This window comes from Melopsittacus undulatus, chromosome 1 (genome assembly GCF_012275295.1).
Source record: "Melopsittacus undulatus isolate bMelUnd1 chromosome 1, bMelUnd1.mat.Z, whole genome shotgun sequence".
In the NCBI taxonomy this organism is placed as follows: Eukaryota; Metazoa; Chordata; class Aves; order Psittaciformes; family Psittaculidae; genus Melopsittacus; species Melopsittacus undulatus.
In genome coordinates, this window is record NC_047527.1 from 96,078,615 (window position 1) to 96,100,280 (window position 21,666).

Genomic DNA, 21,666 nt, shown 5'->3' on the forward strand with positions numbered 1-21,666 from the left:
GGCTTCACAGTCATCAGCTGCATATCCATAGGGACTGTCTCTGAAAAAAGGTACAGGTCCTTACAAATAGGCCCAGCAATGCCTGACTTCAGATTTCTGAATTAACCCCTAAGCCCCAGGTTTGGTTTCTCTGCTGCCCACATCACGCATGTGCACTGCAGGTGAGCCCTGGAATGGATCTGTTCTGCAGTGCCCTTCCATCCTGCTCCCTGTCTACCCAACTTCAGAGTTGTGAAGTGTAACCCAAAGTTTTTCTGCATCCTGCACAGCTGAGTTTCCATTCTCTGGAAACCAGAGTACTAGAAAGTCTGGGAATAGGCAGGAAAATAGGCATCTAGTAGGTTCAAGACACAGCCAGGCTTTGTACCTGTATGCAGAAGACAGAAAGTGCTTCAGACTCAACATCGTCATTGTCATCTGGGGCTTTTTTTTTCTCCACAGGAGTGTTTCTGAACTGATGCCACATAGCCAAGGCTGAGTGAAAGCTGTGAGCAGGTACCACACTGAGTCCCATTAAAATGGGATGGTCTTCAGGGGTAGTTGCCTTCAATCCTTTGAAAGGACAGAGCTGAGCCTGCTGTTTTCTTTGGGTGGTACCCTTGAGCTGGAGCCATGTGACTGGGAACTGGATTGCCCTCTAGAGTGAAAACAACTGATTCTGGACATCTGGGGCAGTGCTCTGACTTTAGTTGGGTATTCCCTTCAACTCCCACACTGAAGCTGTGCAACTCATGCCAGAAAAACTTGGGGCTGGATTGAGAAGGCAAAGGTGAGAGGGAGCATGATACTGTGCCCTGTATTGGTAGTGGTGTGTGGGTTGCTTCTCACAGAGAGTGAGGATGAAAGATAATGAATGAAGGTGATAATGAAATGGGTATCCCTCTGCCACTTTGTAATTTCAGCTGAGCCAACTGATAAGTGCTGGAGTGCCAGGAAACATGTGGGTTTCCAGGGATCCAAGGATGGATTTAAAAACATTTTTATGTTGCTTATTCACCCATGTTATGTTTCTGCTACACCAGTGGGTTCTCAACAGCACAGTAGTGAGTATGATATTAGTACAGTTAGGGTTAGGTTTTTGTAATTATGTAAAAGCAGTTTCATTTATCAGGTTTTATTTCCCACCTGCATTTTTTACTGTGTGTTCTGAGATGCCTTACAGTGTCTTTGAAACAAACAATGTGGTAGCAGTAGAGGTTGCTAAAGCCATATTCCTAAAGGAAACGAAATGTTTTTAACAGAAAATGAGACAAAACACATTAATGAAGTGTGTGTTTGTGTGTCAGACTGGGTGCTTTCTTCCTCGCAGTTGCATGCACTTACTGATACGGTTCTGCCTGCTGCCAGGGCCTGCCTTTCCCTGGAGGGACAGCGTCTTTGCTTCTTGAGGGAAGAGAGGGAAGAAGTATGAGACCTTATCTCTGAATTCCATCCTTTTTTTAGTTTTCCTGAGTGGAATGGCAGGCATGAGTGTGTGAGAGAGAGTGGCAAGTCCTTGGGGCTCTGTGGAGCCAAGATGTGTCTGAAAGAATGCTGAGGTCTCTTTGGGTGGGAGAACAAGGCAGGCAGCCAGGTGGGTGGTGTTAGGACTGCTTTCTGTGACCTGTCATGTGGGAGGTGGCAGAAGAGAAGGCTTAGATGAGGTTGCAAAAGGGAGGTCTTGGCTAGAGCTTCAGTTTCAAAGCTTTTTGCACCCTTGATGGTCTGGGAAGGTAGTGGTTGTTGCCTGAATGGTTAGAGAAGATAGGGACCAAGCTATAAGAGGTTTGAATATTATTGCCCTAGACAGTCCCGACTCCCTACAGACACTGATGTTCTAGAGCACTTTGAAGAGTCTGCCTTTGTACAAAGGGTACTGCTCAATCTTAATGATGTGTAGTGAAGCTGTTGTTTTGTTGTAACGTGTTACAAAGACAGATTTATGCTGGGCCTAACAGAGCTTTAGCTCTTTTCCTGCTGCCTGTGGCTTCCCTCCACCTCCTCAACCCTATGTGCTACTCAAAAGGCATCAAAAGCAAAATGACAGCATCAGACATGGAGCAAGAGACTGTCACTTCTCCCTGTCAACCACTTTGTGTCTATGACTCAGGCTGCCACGGCCTCTGAAAGGAGTCTGTGTCTCCATTACATTACGTGGTGCAATGTGTGTGGGAAGGATCCATTTGCTCCTTTCAAGGGTGCCTAAAGTGATGAAGATATGTTTCAGCACCCCAGGGTGAGGTTAGGAGGCATTAGCCTGCAACTAGATAGCAGTTGTAAAGTGCACACACTTTTGGGGAAGACTGAGCTAGTGGACTGAAGTACACAGAACTGAATTCCTGCAGAGAGGATGCAGATGAAGGAGGAGTAGACAGCAGCATATGGCAGTTCAACTCTGAAAAGGCACTGTGCAAAATGGCACCTCCTTATTTAGCGGATCAGCTTCCTCTGTGGGTGCCCTAACTTCATTTTATAGAAGACCTAATTCTCTCTTTTGATAACTGAATGGATTTGGTCTGGAAATAGAGAATCTCATGGTTCTTCTAACTGAAACTTTTCCAAAGTGGAAAGACACTGTCAATTTAAAGGCAAATAACATATATTGGAGGAGAAGTTTAGGAGGCAGCATACCAAGACTTTAGGCCAAACCCCAAGAAAACATTTGGAAAGCATTTTAAAAGTAATAAAATGCAGAAGAAAGAATCTTCAGGATGTATATGGGGGGAAGTCCATTAAATTTCATCCACTCCTGAGCTGAACAAAATCAAAGGAAAATATTTGCTTAACTGTGGGCACATCTTAGAAACATCTGCATGCTGATTCTTTGAATAACCTGCTTCCTGCTTTTGAAAGATCATCAGGCTTGTGGGGAAAGTGCAGGAAGGAGGAGACTGGGGCTTAGTAGAAAGAGAAAAGAAATTGTGTTTGGTCTGGCAAATTGCGCATTTTGTTGTCATTTGAAGCTACATTAAGCTTGATCTCATGCTCTGAGTCGCCTTGAAGAAGTCATGAAGCACTGCCATGAGATGGTGAGCAAATGGTAGTATGCCACTGACATAGGTAGATTGAAGTGATTGGGGTAGAGCCAGAAGGCCAGATACAACAAAAATATCAGACAGATTTTGTTTTTCTATATATTTGGCCCTTTTGTGGCCCCACGTGTTTATTTCTCATGTTTATGAAATGAGAAATACTAATTCTCATAACAAAAATTAGAGCAGGAGGTGTGCAGAGTATTTGTTAAAAATTTGACCTTCCAGCACATTGGTAGTCTGATATAAAAGTTGCTAACCTCATCCTCTGAGGAAAAAGAAAATAGATCTCAAAATAATCTGTATCTGTCTACGTAATGGAAAGCAGTCAGGTGGTGTGACTTCCCTCAGAATAGTTGGAGTATTGTAAAAGTGGTGAGAACCAATCCTTAGAAATGTTTGTTTATTCATTGGCTGGACAAGGGAAGGAGATATATCTTTTTCTAGGAAAAGAATGCACTTTTGGTTTTATGGTTTGTATAGCATGCTCTAGTTATGCTAGGCATTGAATGGCAGATGAAATATTACTAGTCAAGGCTAACTAGAGAGGTGTGCTCAAAATTTGTCATTATCTCATGTCAGGGTTATAGACTGTCCTTGCATCTTCTTACACCAGTATTGAATTTCAGCAGACCAAATTTTGACAGCTTTTAGAAATGCCAAGGGTAATCAAATGAGATAAAACTGTGCAGGGAGAAGAAGCTGAGGGAAGATGAAAAGTGCTGACAGTTAACTTAGTGAACTGTAAGCCTAAGGGTTACACATGCCATCTAGCAGTACGAAAAAAGTCTAATAAACAGAAGGGAAATGATACCAGTCTTTTTCCTAGAAGGTAAGTGATTATATGAGAAAAAGGGGAGTACAAAAGGTTAACTGTTGGAGATACTTACTGGAAGTTTCAAACAATACAATTTGCAGAATTAGAAAGAGAAGAGAGGATTTAAAATAATATTTATTAGAGCATTAAATAACTCATAGGAAAAGGTTTTAAGAACAATAGGAATGTAAGCCAGTAAAACAGAATGACTGAAATAAATTGTGAATCAACCAATTTTATCAGTTTGTTTCTTCTGTTTATAGGAGCTTTTTCACATTCTGAATAGTTTTATAGACATTTATATTAGTCTCTGACCAGATTTATTTTCAATGAATCGTGTGATTCTTTTCATGCAGATGTATAAAGGGATACCATAGCAATAATTTGCAAAATTTAAATTTAGAATGTGTAACTTAATATGCCATATCCTTTAGATTAAATAAACAAATCTTCATCAGGCTTCTGGTTTGTATGTTTCCAGTCACTCAGATATGAAAAATCTATATTTGAGCATATGCAGCTGCACTTGAAAAAGCATTGGAATAACTGTGTAATTAGCTGATACAATTATGTGGACATATTTTGTGCTTACAAATAAGGAAGTGCTGAAAGTGTAACCTTTAATATAATTTATTTTTGTCACTGTTTTGATAATTTAAAAAGCTATTAGTCATTGCTTATGGAAAGTGTCAGGAAAATGTCATTTGTTGGCCACCTATTCCCTGTGTGGTAATAGTAATTCACCAGCCCTGTTGCATTAGAGCTTGCTGCAGGAAGTGGGGATAGGGAGCAGATGACATCAGTGCAAAGAGCAATATGTGAAAAGGCAGTACAAATCTCAGCTTCTGAGCTAAGTACCAAATAAATGTTTCTCAGATGAAAAGGCAATTTAAGTATTGTTTCAAAAATCAGTTTGAAGGCCTGTGGGGAGGAAATCACAATAGGTTTGAAAGTAGATCTTAGGTACATAAATGACAAATTACTGTTTCAAAACCCAGCTTCAGTAATCCGTATTTGGCCAGCTCTTGACTAGATTTGATGGCTAGAAATAACTGTGATGAAGTTCTGAAGTGGGTAATAGTTGCAGGTCAATTTTTTAGAACATATGACCACATGATAGGTGATTTATAGATGCTCTACTGAATAACATAATTATGCATGTCTCTGGATAAAAAAATGAACCTGGTAATAAGGAACTGGAACTGATGCAAGGTGAGTTGATACTGTGAGACATTTATTTAACCATAAAAAATGTGTTGCTCTAGTGGAGAATAACAGAGAGAGAGTAAAGAAACTACTGGAGAAGATATTTGCCAGATTGTGAGTAAGAAAAGGTATCACAAGCTATTTATTCCTTTGCCTTTTCATTATTAGGAAAGTAGCAGAAAGGACGCTAATAGATGAAGGTGTTTATTCATGCTTTATTAAAAGCAAAGCTCAAGATCTGATTGAGGGTAGCAAGCCTTAGACACTGGTAAGGGTATAAGAGCGGATGTTCATAAGAGAGGTGCTCAGTAATGACTATGACACATCTAGGAGGATTTGGAGTGAAAATATCTGTAGCATCTATGAAATTCCTCCCCATTGTCCACCTGGGACAGTTTGGGGATAGCAGAGTTCTCACTGTTCCTGTCTTTATCATCTGGAAATAAAGCTCAGGAGTGTGAGATGGTGTGGAAACGAGGACACACGTTGTCTGCTATATCACCTTGTCCCCATCTTGTCCCTACAGTTTTGGACTTGGTGTTCTCGTTCTTGGTGGTTTCTAATTCTTTGCTTTCTCTTTTTCCTCTCATTTGGTGGAACCACACAGGATTCAGTAGGTTTGCTGGAGCCAGGGAAGTGCTGGTCCTCTGTGTGCAAAACAATGGTCAGTTTGAAAATCTTTACAGGCTTATATGCCAAGAAGGAGGATGTTCTATGCTGTTCTGCATCCAGAATTGAAACAAGTTTCTTAATTAAAGGGAGGTAGCCTGTCCATATTGAAAGACTGCATCTACAGTTTGGGCATTTTTATTAGCTATGTATTCACAACATTTTATGACAGCATAACAAACACACAATATCCAGGCACTCTGAAATAGCTACCAATTACTGGTCATATGCTGCCTGTACAAACCTTATGAAAAGTAGCCTGCTTTACTGTCATGGACTAATGAGTTCAATGACCCTGGCTTTCCTTTCACTGTAACAAATTCTCAGTTGTCTTAAGGCAGTGGGAATGCAGGATATACATAAAACAGAGACAAGAGGCAAAAAAGCACGAGATTCTAGCATATGTATTACTAAAAGAGATATCTAGGTGATTAGCTTTACTTATTTTTTATCGCTTGGCTTTGATTTCATATAAATATTATAAGTAGTAGGAGTTCTAAGGTTTGGAAGAAGCTGATGGTTTTGTGTTGTGATTCCTGACAATGCAGTTTTATTTAAAGTCTTTCTGTCCCACTTTACCAGTCTGGGATCAGGAGTGCTATTTACTATTTTTAGACAACAACATTTATCCAGCAGCAGAAGAGGTACCGTGGGCTGACATTGTTTGACCCTTTCACTGGCTTCTCTTTTGCCATTTGGCAGTTGTGTGTGTGTGTGTGTGTGTGCCTTTAAAGTGACACATGAACATTCTGGAAGGAAAACCACAGCCCTTTTTTTACATGAGGAGCATCAGTTTTTCCATAATGCTATTGTGTGACCAAGGTATCTCCCTTCCAAAAGTAAGGAGTAATGTGCTCTGTTTTTCAGCTTAGATACACATTCATAGTTATAAGTATGCACATACATATTTCCAGCTGGTTCCCATCACATCTGTGTGACCAGACATATGATCAAGCTATAGACTTCAAAAAGTTGCACGACAGGCTGGGTACATGCAAAACCAGTATCTGCAGTCATCACACTTAACTTGAGAATTAAGGAGTTATGCACTATAATACAAATTGGTGAATATGTTCAGCTTGAAGAGGAAGCATCTAGTAATAAATATAGCTGCCTAATGTGAATCTTATCTAAAGCTTCTTCCAGAATAGCGCTTAACTTTAATTACAGAACATTTCAGGTTTACATGCACCACAACATGGTAAGAAAACCATTTTTTTAACAGAGCTTCTGCTGTTCCAGTATCTTATCTCCATGGAGAGATCAGTTGATGCGCAGTGCTGACTTTTGATGTAAGAGTGCCATACTTTAAAAAGTTATGAATATGGAGGATCATTTTTTGCTGCCAAGAAAGTAAAAATAAATCCCCAAAGTCTCTGCGTGCAGAGATTTTTAAAGGACCTAAAGGACCGTACTTACTTAGGACAGTTTTGGTTGCTGAAAGATGGGCATCCAGTGTTCTTTTGGATGTACTAGCACATCTTGTTTGGCATCCAGCTGTAACCTTTGTGTAACATCTGCCTTCCTCAGATATCTCAGGGTGTCTCAAATTGCACTAAGTGCCTCCATGCCAGCACCAGATTCAAGCTCCTAATTTGTACTGGAAGCCAGTGAGAGCTGATGGCTGATTTGAGCCTTGGTGCTTCCTGGCCCTGGACTCCTGAGAGCTGTGCTTGGAGACTCACTACCATTTCATGCCTATGATCTCATGTCTGCCATTTCCATGCTTGTTCAGGGGAACATATATATATATACATATTTATACATATATATACACACATGTATATGTATGGGATATTTATAGAGGGGGGGAAACACAAAATTTTGTAAGGTAATGTTTACATATATATAAATAAGCATGGGCTTAGTACCAGCTATGCATTTACTTGGTAATGGTTTCCTTAGCTGATATATAACAGACTAGGGTCCTGATTATGAGAGAGGCAGAAAGCTTCTTACAAGCTGCTTGGCACTTGCTGACTTACACGAAAAGTGCAGAGATTCAGCATATGCTTGGGTTAGGCTCTAAGATAATGAAGTATCTGCTTTATAGCATATTCGTCTCCATTCAAAGCCTTTTATCCTTCACTCATCTTCCTCCACAGTGTTTCAGGAAATTGCATATTTCTTTTTGATTTATTAGCTGTTGTAAGCTTAAAGCTACCAAGTGATCCTAGTTCATTGTATTTTATCTGAAAACAGTGCAATTTAAATTTCTTAGCTGACCACAAGAGGTTTAGCTAAGTGCTTTCTCTTTCCCACTCTCTTTTTATAAACCCATCTGTGTTTGCTCCTGTCTCATTTACTTCACACTTTGCTTCCCCCCTAGAATGTGAATCTCTCCTTTACAACCACAAAAACATCCCTATAATAACTACAGAGACACAGAAATGTATATTAGGAGCTGGACTCACTTTACAGCATTGGTAGGATCTTTCCAGGGGTCCCCTGTGCTTCAGCCCCTCAAAGGCCTGAGGATTGATCTCTCTAGGAGCCAACTTCCATTGCCCCTTCAGTTCCTGCTGACTCAGCTGAAGCTAGGGCTTGTAGAGTATGATGATATGCTTCAGCACATGGTTTCTGAGACCAAATGTGGCTGCAAGTTCCTGTCAGGGTGTAGAAGTATTCTACATCCAAATACGTATTTCTGGTAGTTAGTTGTATAGGATTGAGTTTGGAGAGCAAGTTTTCTTTCTGGGAAGGGGACTGAATGAACTGGAGAGCAGCTGCTTGATCAGAGTTTAAGCTAAAATGGTTCTGTGTCAGAGTGAGCTACTGAGCCTGAATGAATTAAATAAAATGAGGTCATTTAAAGTGTAAAATAAATAATACAAAAAGAATTATGCAGTACAAATCAGATTACATGCTTTTCTTTCAAGAGTCCTCATTAAGTTGTTGTTAGCTACTTAGTTGCTGATCTTTATTCAGATTTTTAGATGCTGATATCCATGTTTACTTTTTACTTGATGAGCAAGCAAATGGGATATGAATTTATATTTTATGAGGTGTTATTTATTGAAATTTTTCAGGAGGAGAGGGAAGGAAAGGGGGTTTTGTGCATGTTTCTTCAATGGCTCTTTTGTGTTAACAGTAGAGGTTGGCTGTTAAGCAATAAAATAATAATTAAATAATGAAGTTTTGTTTGGAAGTAATGCCCTAGGATAAGTAAAGTTGATTAAAAAAAATTAAAAAAGTAAAAAAAAGTAACTAAATCTGGGGTGTTCTGTTGTATCAAGGTTCTGTTGTGTTGGTACAAATATCACAGAGCTGTTGAGCACATAAGCCGTGTGCTTTAGAAACACTTCTGTTCAGTGCTGTTACTATGGAGGGAGAGGAAGGAGTTTTTGTAGAGACCAGGCTCCAGATTCTTTAGTGCATAAGACACACCAAATATTTACCAAAGTACAGACTTGAAACTGAGCTGGATTCTACCTTTTTGTTAGTTGTTATGAAGCTCCATTATCCTTCTTGTTTAACCAAACATAAAGCTTTTCTTCCCTGAGTGTGCTGGTAATGAAGTGCTCCAGCAAATGTGACCTGATGAATTAGACCAGCTTATACAACTGCAGAGCACCTTCTCGGGATCCAGCTTTGGCAGTCAGGAAGCGTAGTCTGAAAGAAAAAGAGGTGCAAAATCATTCCTACACTTGGCAGTCTCCAGCTTATTTGAGAGCCTGTTGGAACTTCTGGCAACACAGGAAAATTAGAGCAGCTTTCCATTGCTGAAAGTTAAATAGTCATGCATATCCTCTTAGCTGTATAATGAACTGGCTAGCTACTGTGCTGTCCTGTCAGGTAGAGGAGGAATGAAGAAGCAGCAAGCTTCCTGGAGCTGCAGAGCAGGAAGTGTTAAACACCTCCTGAACAATGCCCTTGGGTTAATTGCCTCCTAATTTTCCGTTTTAACTCATAAGCACCACAGACAGCGCAGCTCCTGGAGCTGCCTTCACAGAAGGGAACGGCTGAGTGGCAGGGAACTAAAGGATCTTGAAATTCCTGGCCATCTTTCCGATGGTAATAAGATTTAAAGTATGACAACATACGGGAAGAAACTAGCAGCCTCGAAGTGTGCCAGAGATACTGGGATCTGGCAGAGTGGTTTGCTGTTTGTAGCACTTGCAGAATGATGTATGCATTATGAGTAACAACACGTCCTTTTGCCACACGAAAATAAGTGCTCAGGCACAAACCACTGTCAGTGGTAGTGATGCTGTAAAATGAATTCCATAGCTATTTTATCCTGATGTTTCTGTGTATCTACTGGTATTGTAAGCCTAACAATGATGAGCAATCCAGCAGAAGCTGAAAAAGCTCTGAATAGAAGAGAGCTTTTGCAAAAACAATTAGCAGATAAGTAACTGTCCTGAGCATCTCTTAAAGGCCTGTGTTGTTTTCTTGATGTTGCTTTCTTGCCCATGTTGGTTGCCCAAGAACTCACATCATTCAGTGGTTCATATTAACCTGCTGGATCAAAACCCTCTGAAATAGAAGGGGCTGTTGTTGGAATTGAGCTTCTTACATTTCTGACACTGAAGCAGGTCTTTGGAAACAGTGTATCAGAGTGTGCGTTCGTGACCTCTGGTCTAACAATGTTCATCAGCAAGATACCAGTGAAAAGTTTTCGTCTGTTGCACACATGATTAATTAGCCTGTCAACCTGCCTGTAGTATCTGTTCCAGATGTGTTGAAAGCAGAAGTGATTTTCAAAGGATTCAGCATAATGAAGATATTATACATAACTGGATAGGTCATATTTTATTTGATTTTAAAGACATCCTCTTCACAGTGAATCCATTCATTCCCATTGCATTGTATAGGTAAGTCCCTTGAAAGTACAAATTTATAGAGAACAAAGTCTAAAAAATGCTAACACCCTTGCTCTGTGAGCTCTGTGAAATGACCGAAATAATTGCATTAGAGAAAGTGCAACGTTTTCTAATACTTTGGATTCATTATTAAACATTAAAATTGAATGCTGTAACATTATCAGATGATTCTTTAAGTGAGCAAGTCTGTTTAGTGAATTTAAGCATTTCTCTACTGAATACAGCAATGGCAATTCAGTGTAGAGGGAAGTGGGTTGCTGGTGAGAGAAACTACAGAGATGCCTTAGACTGCTTAAGGCCATTTTCATCCTCTTCAATAGCTGGGCAGGAATGGGGAATGCATCTAAAACCCCAAACTGTGAAAGGCTTCTGCTATCACCTGTTTGAGGGAAAAATCCAAACAACCTCATGCTTTTCCATGAGCCAAAAGCATCAATGTTCCCCCCCATAAGCTCTGGCTTTGTCATGTCAGCTTTTGTTGGGAAGGCTGATGCCCCCACAGGCATCTGTCTAGGAAAAATTCAGGATGGAAAATGTCACAAAACCGACATTTTGAAACAGAATCTTGTGTTAATATAAACACAAGAGGTGTTTTGTTAGTTATAGTATTAATTTTCATGTTTAATTCAGAAAAAAAAAAAAAAAAGGATTTTTAAAGCTGCTGCAGTATTTCCCATTCACCACGCTGGAAAAACTGCAAAATGTAGGTGTTTCTGGGTAGACTGTGTAGAATAGAGGTGAAGGTCTCTGGGAGGTTCCTGCTTCAGACAGGGAAGCTTGTTTGTTGTGGAAATACACCTTGTGTTTGGGGTGAGATCTAGAGCAACTCCTCATTTTAAAGCATATCTGGAGGATTCTGCCCATAGAGGGTAGGACAGGCGATGCTCATTGCATCAAGCAGAAGTTACTAGCCATTTGTCCTTATTCCCAGTGCTCGGTGTGTGGTATCATGCCATAGAGTTAAGTACCCCTCTATTTAAAGGTCACCTCATCCAAGGGCCTTATTTATCTCATGCTAAAATATGTGTGTGTTCCTGTGGTATGGGAAGGATTATTGGGACAAACAAGGCAGAGCTGGCAACGAGCTCTGGAGACAGAGGAGTCTAATCCCAGATTTTTTTGATGTTGAAAATGTACAGACATAAGTTTGATGGCATCTAACTCCAGTCTTCATTTATTGCTACTCTTTCTTGGAGGGGGAGGAGGTATAATCTGCACACAGCAGAAAATATAGACAATACTCATATTCTCACAAGTCCCTTGAGAGTGATTGATGGGAAAGAAGTGTGAGAAGGAGGGAAAGGAGCAAGAAATTGATACAGTGTAGAGGATAATTAGAGATAGGATGAAGAAGAAGACAGTAGAAAAACTGGGAAATTTTCATTCTGATCAGGGACATAGGACAGGGTCAGCACATAATGGCAAGTTGCAGAACTAAATTCTCAGCTCCAGCTTCTCCTTCTCCATGTGGACTGGTATCTGGCAGGACCTGTCCACCTGAAGCTGTTTGAATTCTCTTCCAGCTCCCAAACTGCATGGGATTTCAAGCATACATACTTTGTGGAGAGTTTATCCGCTCCTTTCTCCTTTCTTCCCTTTTCCCATTTAAAAAAATGTATCCTAATGTTCCCTGCTCTTTCAGCCAGGATTTGGAGGAGGTAAGGGAGTAGCAATTTCATAGCATTTTGTCCTTCTACCTAAGCACATTTGGGTCTGGAAGATTTCTTCCAGTCCTGACTTTATACCAGCCCTGATGTGAGTGGGCTAGATAAGGAACAGAAACACAGCATTTTGGAGGCATGCATCCAAACATGCGATGCAGAGACTGGAGATAGCGCTGAGACCAGGCATGCATGATATCTACATCGGAGGTCCTGAAATGCTGGCACAGAAGAGTGGATTAAGAGTCCCTGGGGTCTGTGTCTGTCAGATAGATGTGATTGTTTCTGTAGTGAGTTGTCATTCAGCAAAACTAAGCACTGAGGTGAATGGGGTGCCTCAGCAGGACCCCAGTGGTAGATATGTAAAATGTCAAGTGCCTTTCCCAAAGCTTCAGGTTATCTTTTTTTTTCCTCCATTTCTGCTTTCTCTTCCCCTCTGACAAAGCCTATCTCTTCTCTTGAACCTACCAGCTATAGCTGGAAGAATGGAAGCTATTTTAGTGGTTGCTTTTGGTCCACATCCGTTCCTAAAGTTGAGTGACTTCTGCTGCAGGACTAAATCTCTTGATTCTTGGAGCAAGGTGGTCTTTAAAGGTCCTTTCAAACCCTAATTTACCACATTTCTCTGTGATGTCCGTAAGTTGTCTTTACTCAGGCTTGAATGAAAAGCTGAGGCTAATAGTACAACTTATCAGTGGGATTCTTATGTTGTACAGCTGTAAGCATTCAATTTTGGAGTCAGAATTAAAAATGCAGGCCAAGCTATAGAGGCAGTGGTAGATTGTGAACATGTAAGCTGAGAGTTCATTTTTCACTGACTGCATACAAACTGATCACTATGATTCTATAATACTAGGCTACTGAAGTAACATATCTGAAGTCAGGTGGTTTATATACATCTATCTGACAGCAGAAGCCGTTTGTATATTGTCATGTTTTGCTGTCAAAATGAAGACTTATCATAGTCACCTTTGGTTTTGTTTTACTTTCTCTGTTTCTTTTCCATCTCACCTGTGCTGCAATCCTACATGGTATTTCTCTTCCATCCTACTTTTTTCACTGTCCTTTCCCTAAACTGTGCTCTGTTTTGTCTGTGCTCCTCTGCATTCATAGCAGTAAGAGAAATGGGAGCAGGAGGACTGCAGTCTCTTTGCCTCATGGATCTTCATTTCTCTTCCATCTTCTCTGTGTTGGAGGGGTACTTGATAGAATAGAATGAGTAGATCTTGAGAGGATTTTCATGGAATGGGTTCAGTTTGAAAGCTGTGTGTCATTCCTATCTTGCCCATTTTTTGTCTGTGCTGCTTTGGTACCCTGCTCAAATGGCTGAGTTTTAAGAGGTCACAATATCTTAAAATTTGTAGTGCTTTTACAGTGTATTTCAGTGAAGGGAACTGACTGTATTCTTAAGCAATAGTAAAACTAGCAGAGCCTCCAAAGATCAGGCAGCAAAGCTTTTCCCCACAGAATTATTATTACTTACAATAAAAACAGAGCATCACCTTCAAACCATGTTTTGTTTAACTGTATTTTAATCCTCATATGTTTGTATAATCTGCTTTCATCCTCAGTGCGTAGTCCCTATCTGAAGAGAGACACCAGATGTGCACAAAGAGTGTGGTGGGCTGACGTGAACAGACTTTAGACCAGGAGCTACACTTTAACCAGAGTCTGAGGAAATTAGATTGCATGTGGAGATTTGTTTGATCAGCTCCTGTTAACTGCAACCATGGGTTAAGTATGCAGTCTTAAGAGTCTAAAATTAAAAGGTATTCTCTGCAGTGATGTTAATAATTAACTAAAATCATGTTGAATTCAAAGGTAGACTTATGTTTAAACAGATATGGGAGTATTTTTGAGGTCAGTGCTCAACTGACATATGAAATACAAGAGCAAGAACATCAGCTGAGAAAAAACAATGAAGATGCATAAAATCCAGTGTTAACTAATTAAAGCTAACACAGGGAGCAGGATGCATCTGTCTACAATTTATCTTCTCTGCAGATGATTTCATGTAGAACTTAAAAAGCCTAGATCTACATCTAAAACCAATGAGCACTTGATAAAAGCATTTATTCATAGAATCACAGAACCATAGAATCATTTAGGTTTGAAAAGACCTTGAAGATCATCACGTCCAATGGTAAACCTTGAACTGCCAAGTCTACCACTAAACCATGTCCCTAAGTATCATGTCTACAAGACCTCCAGAGATGGTGACTCAGCCACTTCCCAGAGCAGCCTGTTCAAATGCTTGACAACCCTTTCAGTGAGGAAACTTTTCCTAATACCCAATCTAAGCCTCCTTTGGCACAACCTGAGGCTATTTCCTTTCATCCTGTCATACTTTTAAATGTTTATCTAACCAACATTCATGCAAACTTGTGAATAGCCCTGAAAGAGACATCAGGTATGGTAAGGATGGTACACCCATCCATTTTTTATTAGGAAAAGTGCAGCAGAAGATCATCCTGGACCTCTGAATGTGAAACTGGGCCAAGAGTGGCATCACACAGTCAAACCTTCATATTTCCAGTCAGAAATCTCGTTGCTATGTTTGGTACTAAATCGGGCATGTTAATCATCTGGGTGGGAAGCTGCTAAGTATAGAATTGCAAAAATCAGTAGGATAGATCAGAAATAAAAGATACTGGTATCAGTTTTAGAGAGCGAGCAGACCTCGTGCTTAAAACTGCTTTTTCCCCTGCAGTGGTCTGCAGATCCACTGGAACACCTGAATGATAATTCTGTGATCTGCAAATGCACAGTAACTAGTTTGGCTTTTCACGCTTCCAGGATTTTGGCAACAAAAATGAGACAATCTGTTTAATTTCCTGGGTGAAAGGAATAAACAATGCTGTTATAACATACTACACACTGTCTGACACACACACTGACAAAAGTCTGTCACTTTTGCATCTGACAGTGCCGTTCACATTGTACATTAGGCCAGTTGAGGGCATGTAATCATGACTGGAGCATATATTTTTCAAAACTGAATTTTGATGGCTGTTATTTTGAAATGCAGCAGTCTAACGACAGGACAAGAAACAGATTGGCAATTAACACCATCGTAAGTTTAGTACCATATATGAGTCTCTTAGACTGGTTGAATAAATGGGATACTAAAATGATTAATTGTTAAGTCTTCTAAAATAAATTTGTGTATGATTCATGGATGTATAGAAACTTCACCATCAAGTGGCTGCCAGCTGGGGTCAAAGGTACCTGTTAGCAGGGTTCAATCACTGACCAAGCATGTGCAGACAGAATACATTTTAGTTTTAGGCTTTTGAGATTATATACTTAATCCACAGTTGCAGTTAACAGGAACTGGATCAAACAAATCTCCACATGGAATATCAACTCAGACTCTAGTTAAAGTATAGCTCTATGTCTGAACTTTAGCCTATCACTCACTTTGTGCATATCTGGTGTTCAGATAGTCAGGAACTGTAAACTGAGCATGAAAGAATATTTTAGAAACATGTTTTCTTGTAACCAAATGAGGGTTAATATACATAAACAAATAGCGCATGGTTTGAACATGATGCTCTGTCTTTATTGTAAGTAATAATAATTCTGTAGGGAAAAGCTTTTCTGTCTAATCCTTGTAGAATCTGCCTAAACTTTGCAGGTTCTGGTAGGTTTTTTATTGCTCAGGATACAGACAGTTCTCTTTAGTGAAATACACTGTGAAAGCACTCTTTATTTTTGGACATTTGTGAAGTCTGGAAGCTTGCTAGCCTGAACAGAACTCCGTAATTATGGGAAGTATGCAAAAGCAAGCAGTACTTCCTCTCCTTGTACTTTATCTAGCATGATTGCCTTTGCCTGCTGTGCAACTGAAGTACACAAGTAGCTTCACAGAAACAATAGTTCAATTCTGTTTAGGGTATCAAGATGAACAGACACTGAAAGTTTATGGAAGTGCAGAAAAAGGTTGGTTTGTGCTATGAAGATACAGGTAAGGATCCCATAGCTTCAGGTAGTTAGTTGGACCAAATCTCTTCTTTCTTAAAGATGTCTCAGAGTTAATGCAGTTGTTGCTCTGGCAAGTGCAGTAACACTAGATAACTCATAACCTCTCTAATGGAGACAAATAGCTATGGACACATCAGAGTAATTAGTGTTGAGTAAAGTTAATTTGATTTGTTCATTTAACAAATTGAATCATTTCAGCTAACTACACAGCATGGCACAAATGTGATGAGGGATGTTCAGAGAAGGAAATTATTCCTTTTTTCCTTCACTATATTAATTTAACTGTAAGGGAAAATGTATGCTCACAGTATGCAAACAATGTTCAGCTTCACATTCCAAATTTTGCAACCTCTGTTATGGCGTGACTCTTTCTGGGATTCTTGGACTGGTGCAGTGTCCTGCAAACTACTCTCCAGAGAAGCCTATCTTAACTATTCTGCTCCACCAGTACATGAGAAGCCTGCCTTTCTCTGCTAAATGGGAACATCTCGGCTAGGTGTGTAAGGTTACATCCCTGTCTCTTGTAATTCTGATGAAGAAATGGACAAAATGAAGGATTATTGAAAATTCTAGTACCTTTTCAACTTCTTGGACTATTTTCTAAGCAGGAACGATGCTGGTTTAACAGGTTAGGGATATTAAATTTTACTGAGAATAAATACAAAAATACATAAAATACATAAAATTCAACTTTTGGGGTTTTATAAAAAATACTCTTGTGTGAAATCAACATAACTCCCCTTTGTCCTTTGCAGTGTATCTCTTTATAGGTTATAGGAGTTTTACTCTGATTTTCTTGAACATTTTGAGAGTGAAGATGGCAACATATATAGCAAACAAGTTGTATGTACAGACTATTTTCAAAATTGCTTTCAGCACTGACTATTTAAAAAAGCTTGCAGAAAATGGTTTGATGCTTCTAATTTAACTAATGTTATGTAATCTCACTTTCAATCTGTTCTACTTGGACACGTGTTGAATGGTTCCTGTAGCAAAAGTTTGCCCAAGGAAGTGTAATGGAGCCTTTAATGTTAAGAGTGTTTTGTCCACATTGAAAATCATCAAGCCATGCAAAGATACCTATGTTGGGTCTAAATGTGTTAACTTGAGAGCAAGAAGCAGTTGAGTTGGACACTGTTGTGCCCTAACTGCACTAGCACAGCCTGTACTGATGAAGCCGCACCTCAAATCTCGTGTTCAGTTTGGGGCCACTCACCTCAAGAGAAATACTGAGTCGCTGGAGCTTGTTGAAAGTAGGGCAATGAAGGTGGTGAAGGGTCTGGAGCACAAGTCTTGTGAGAAGTGGCTGAGGGAACTGGGGTTGTTTAGTCTGGAGAAGGCTCAGGGGGACCTTATTGCTCTCTACAACTACCTGAAAGGAGGTTGTAGTGAGGCGGGAGTCAGTTTCTTTTCCCAAGTAACAACTGATGAGAGAAACATTCTCAAGTTGCTTCAAGGATGTTTAGATTGGACATTAGGAAGCAACCACTGCACAGGCCGGCCAGGGAAGTGTTTAGGTCACCATCCCTGGAAGTACTTAGAAGACATGGAAAGATGTGGCACTGAAGGACATGGTTTTATGGTCGACTTGGCAGTGTTTGTGGTTGGACTCAATGTTCTTAAGGGTCTTTTCCAACCTAAATGATTCTATGATCATGAGTACGTAGGAAACCATATTCATGTTCAGTGTAGACAATCTCAGAAGCTAGTTACCCCAAATCAGGTGAAGAGATTTTTTGGTTAGTTGGTTAATTGGTTTTCCAATTTGTGTGTTGGTTGCACCCCATCTGTATCTGTTCTGTATTTTGTAAGCCTTGTGGGCAGGTGCTCTCTCTTTGTGTTTCCACAGTGCCTGGCAGTGACTCATAACTGTAAGTCCACGTTCCACCAAAATGCAGTATGTACAAGAGTAACCTGGATCTCCTGTGAACTACTTTGTCCAAAGTGTTAGCTGTAATACCATCAAATGTATGGTCAATTACACATGTAAACTTTACTATTAAAATAATTGTGTGTGTTGTGAATAATAAATCATGTTACAATAAGAAGTTGGATTGCTTTGATCCTAGCTAATGATGTCAGGTTCCAGCATGTCTTTTGACTGGAAATGGCTGAGCGCTGCAGGATGAATTCGGTGACTCAGCTCTCACTGGACTCAAGACAAAACATCTTGTGGTCACCCTAATTTATGTTTCATGTCTGTGGCTTTAAATTATGACACAATAGCCTGTTCTCTGTCAAAGTCTGTTTAATTTCTCAAGGAAAATCTTAAAACATTAATTACTAAAAAGCCTCATGGCTTCCTCTTGCTACTGTAGTACAACTGTAAGCTGTCAGTGCTTTGTAACTTACAGCAGCAGTTAAAAACAGGCTGTACACAAAATTACAGAGTAGTTGAGACAGGAAGGGACCTCCAGGGTTCATCTAGTATAACCTGCTCTGCTCAAAGTGGCATCAGCAGAGCAAGTTACTCAAGGCTGTGTCCATAGGGGTTTTGAATATCTCCAGGGGTGGAGACTCCACAGCCTCTCTTGGCTTGCTGTTTCAGTGTTTGACCACCCTCATAATATCAGTTTCTTCAGTGCAGCTGCACACAGATCTCTGAATTCTTCCTGTTTGCTCCCCTGGCTGCATGCATTAGCATACTGGTATTTCAGAGGCACCTAATGATGATGATTTCCCAGCAAAGGTACAAGCACTCTGCTCATTTTAGAGCTCTCCTCACTGGGTTGACCAGCCTCATTTGCCCCATTTTTCTTTCTCATTCAAGCAACTTGAGACCAATGGAGCCACATGCAAAATCATATATAACTTAAGTACAACAATACTGATAAAACAGGATGATGAAGAATATTTGTGTGAAGAACAGTGATGGGAGTAGGCAAGGTGAAAAGTCAGTAAATAGGGAAATAGCCCCCTCTCCACTGAGGAAATATTTCAACAAAAAAGGAGAATATGAAGAGATGCATGCTTCTGACACTTATTTAATCTTTAAAATCTTTGATAGAAATACCTGTAAAGCTCTCAGCTGTCAGCTGTTGACAGGATTTGGCTGATCTTGTGTGTGTGTGTATACACACACATATGCATACATAGATGGCCAAAGAAAGTACTTATTAGTGAATAAAAATTATATGACTCTACTTAAAAAGAATCCACAACATGTATGACTCACCCTGTGTGTGATTTTCAAACTGAAACATTTATACAGCATTTCTCCCACAGCTTTTTAAAATTATGAACAATGAATGTAGAGTTAAATTCTGTTCTGTATCATGGGCAGCTTATCCCAGACTGTGTTTTAATAGTTCTTCTTGCACCCGTGTGTCAGATTAAATGGTAGAAATGCCAACTGGATGATAGCGTAGTATCATTTCTGGAAGTATTGGCTTTTAAAGTTAATCTTCAATGGGATGCTTTACTGCAGGCATGTGCATACATTAGATAACCTTGGCATGCAGAGAGTATTTTAAGACCCACATAATTTTGAAACACCCTTTAATATTCATTGAAGGTCATGATACATTCCATACACATAAGATCAGAAATCAGACATTCCAGGCTTATTTTACTTCTTGGGATAGATGCCAAATTGGGAGCCCAGAGCAATGTATTCTGGTTTTCTGTAAGGCAGTTAAAAGTGACACAACAAGCTTTTCCATGCTTCTCCACAAACATCTGAGCCCTGGTCCAGGGTAACTGCCTCTCTGTCTTCACATGCTTACTTTTAAGCTGAGATTTCCAAAACAAGTGCTGCCAGTTAATAATGTATACTATTATGGTTTTGGGGATCTTGAAGTGTGAGGTTAGAATATTCACTTTAGTAACAGAACTCCAGCATCCTGTGCTACCAGTGCTGTCCAGAATCAACCTGTTAAACTACAGATAATACTATCTATACCTACTTCTGTTATCAATTTGTATTTATCCACTGATGACACAAAAAAATTAATAGATGCTTCCTTAAGCTTTAAGTTTAATCAACATAAATTTTGTATCCACAAAAGAATAATCCTCTGTAATTCAGAGATTTTGCAATAACATGCTTACATATTTTCACATTGAGTTAGCTGCTTCTTAGAAGAAGGAAGAAGTGCATGTAATATTAGATTCAAAGTAGTTCCATGAAATGTATCTGGCCCCTTTATGCGACAGCCTGCTACACCTGGGAGAGGAAAAAAGCAAATCCTAGCCTTGATGTCAAAATAATGTAAACTGCTTCTTGTATGTTGACTTGTGTAACAAGTGAGGCGTGAAAACAAAGCACAGTGCCCTCAGTGGTGACAGTGAATATTATATCTTACCAACAAAAAGCAACAAGAGACTAAATCCTTAAAGCATATGCCATGCTGACAATGCACTCTCATTGTGACAGTAATGGCATTTGCAGTCCCAGCTGCACTCAAGCCTGTGCTGTAAAACCACCCATTTCTCAGAACGCATGTTGCTGCCTTTTACCCTTTACTGGCCCTTAGCCAGATGAAGGAGCTGTTCTCTGTTGTTCATGTTGCCCTGTATAAGCTGATGTGCTTAAACAACTTTTTTGCCCAAAGTGAAATTGAAGAGATTTTGGCATCGTTAGTACTTCTGAAATTTTCACAGTGCCAAAAAGTATCTTTAGGTGACTTTAGGCCTTTTGTGTGCAAGGCAGCCTTTCTCTGACTTTCTACGAATATCAACCTTGAATGCCTTTCTAAAATTCAGTGACTGGATCACCACAGAAATGTTGAAGCAGGAGTACCACTGCTGTTGCTGTGATTGAGTTGTTTGAGTGTGGTTGATAAGAATATTTAGAGGATGACTTAAGTCTGGGAGTAGCAGGTACTCACCACTTTCTGTAGGGGATTTTTTTTACTAATTCTAATGAGTTAAGAGTTAATGAGTTGATTAGGGACAAAGGAAAGTGCTGCTCTAGGAGTGCATTTGAATGTGTGCGCTCTCCGTCTTTTTATAGAACCCACTTGTTCAGTGTTCTCTCCAGGCTGAGTCATGAGATTCAAAGGGAATTGGAGAATGTTGCTTATAAATTATGGAGTTACTGCCTCATGGTTACCATCCTGTCACGAATAACATCAGACTACCCTTCACAACTCATCTTTTTCTCCTGACTTTTGTCAACTTGTAAGGTTTCTATATCCCTGGCAATGCTCAAAGCCAGGTTGGATGGAGTCTTGGGTGATATGGTTTAGTGTGAGGTGTCCCTGCCCGTGGCAGGGGGTTTGGAACTAGGTGATCTTAGGATCCTTTCTAACCCTAACTATTCTGTGATTCTATATCACCTGCATAAGATTGTTCCCTATACTGCATTGATTCTCAGTCCAGGTCTTTTGTGTGGAGTCCCAACAGTCCTACACCAGTTTCTTGTTTCCTACATCATATTTGAGTAATTCAGGAAGTTTTGAGTGATTCACTAAAGCGATTACATGGTAACATTTCAAGACATCCTAGTACTGCTTTGGAGAGACAGCTCTGGAGAACCTGGGTGGAGAGCT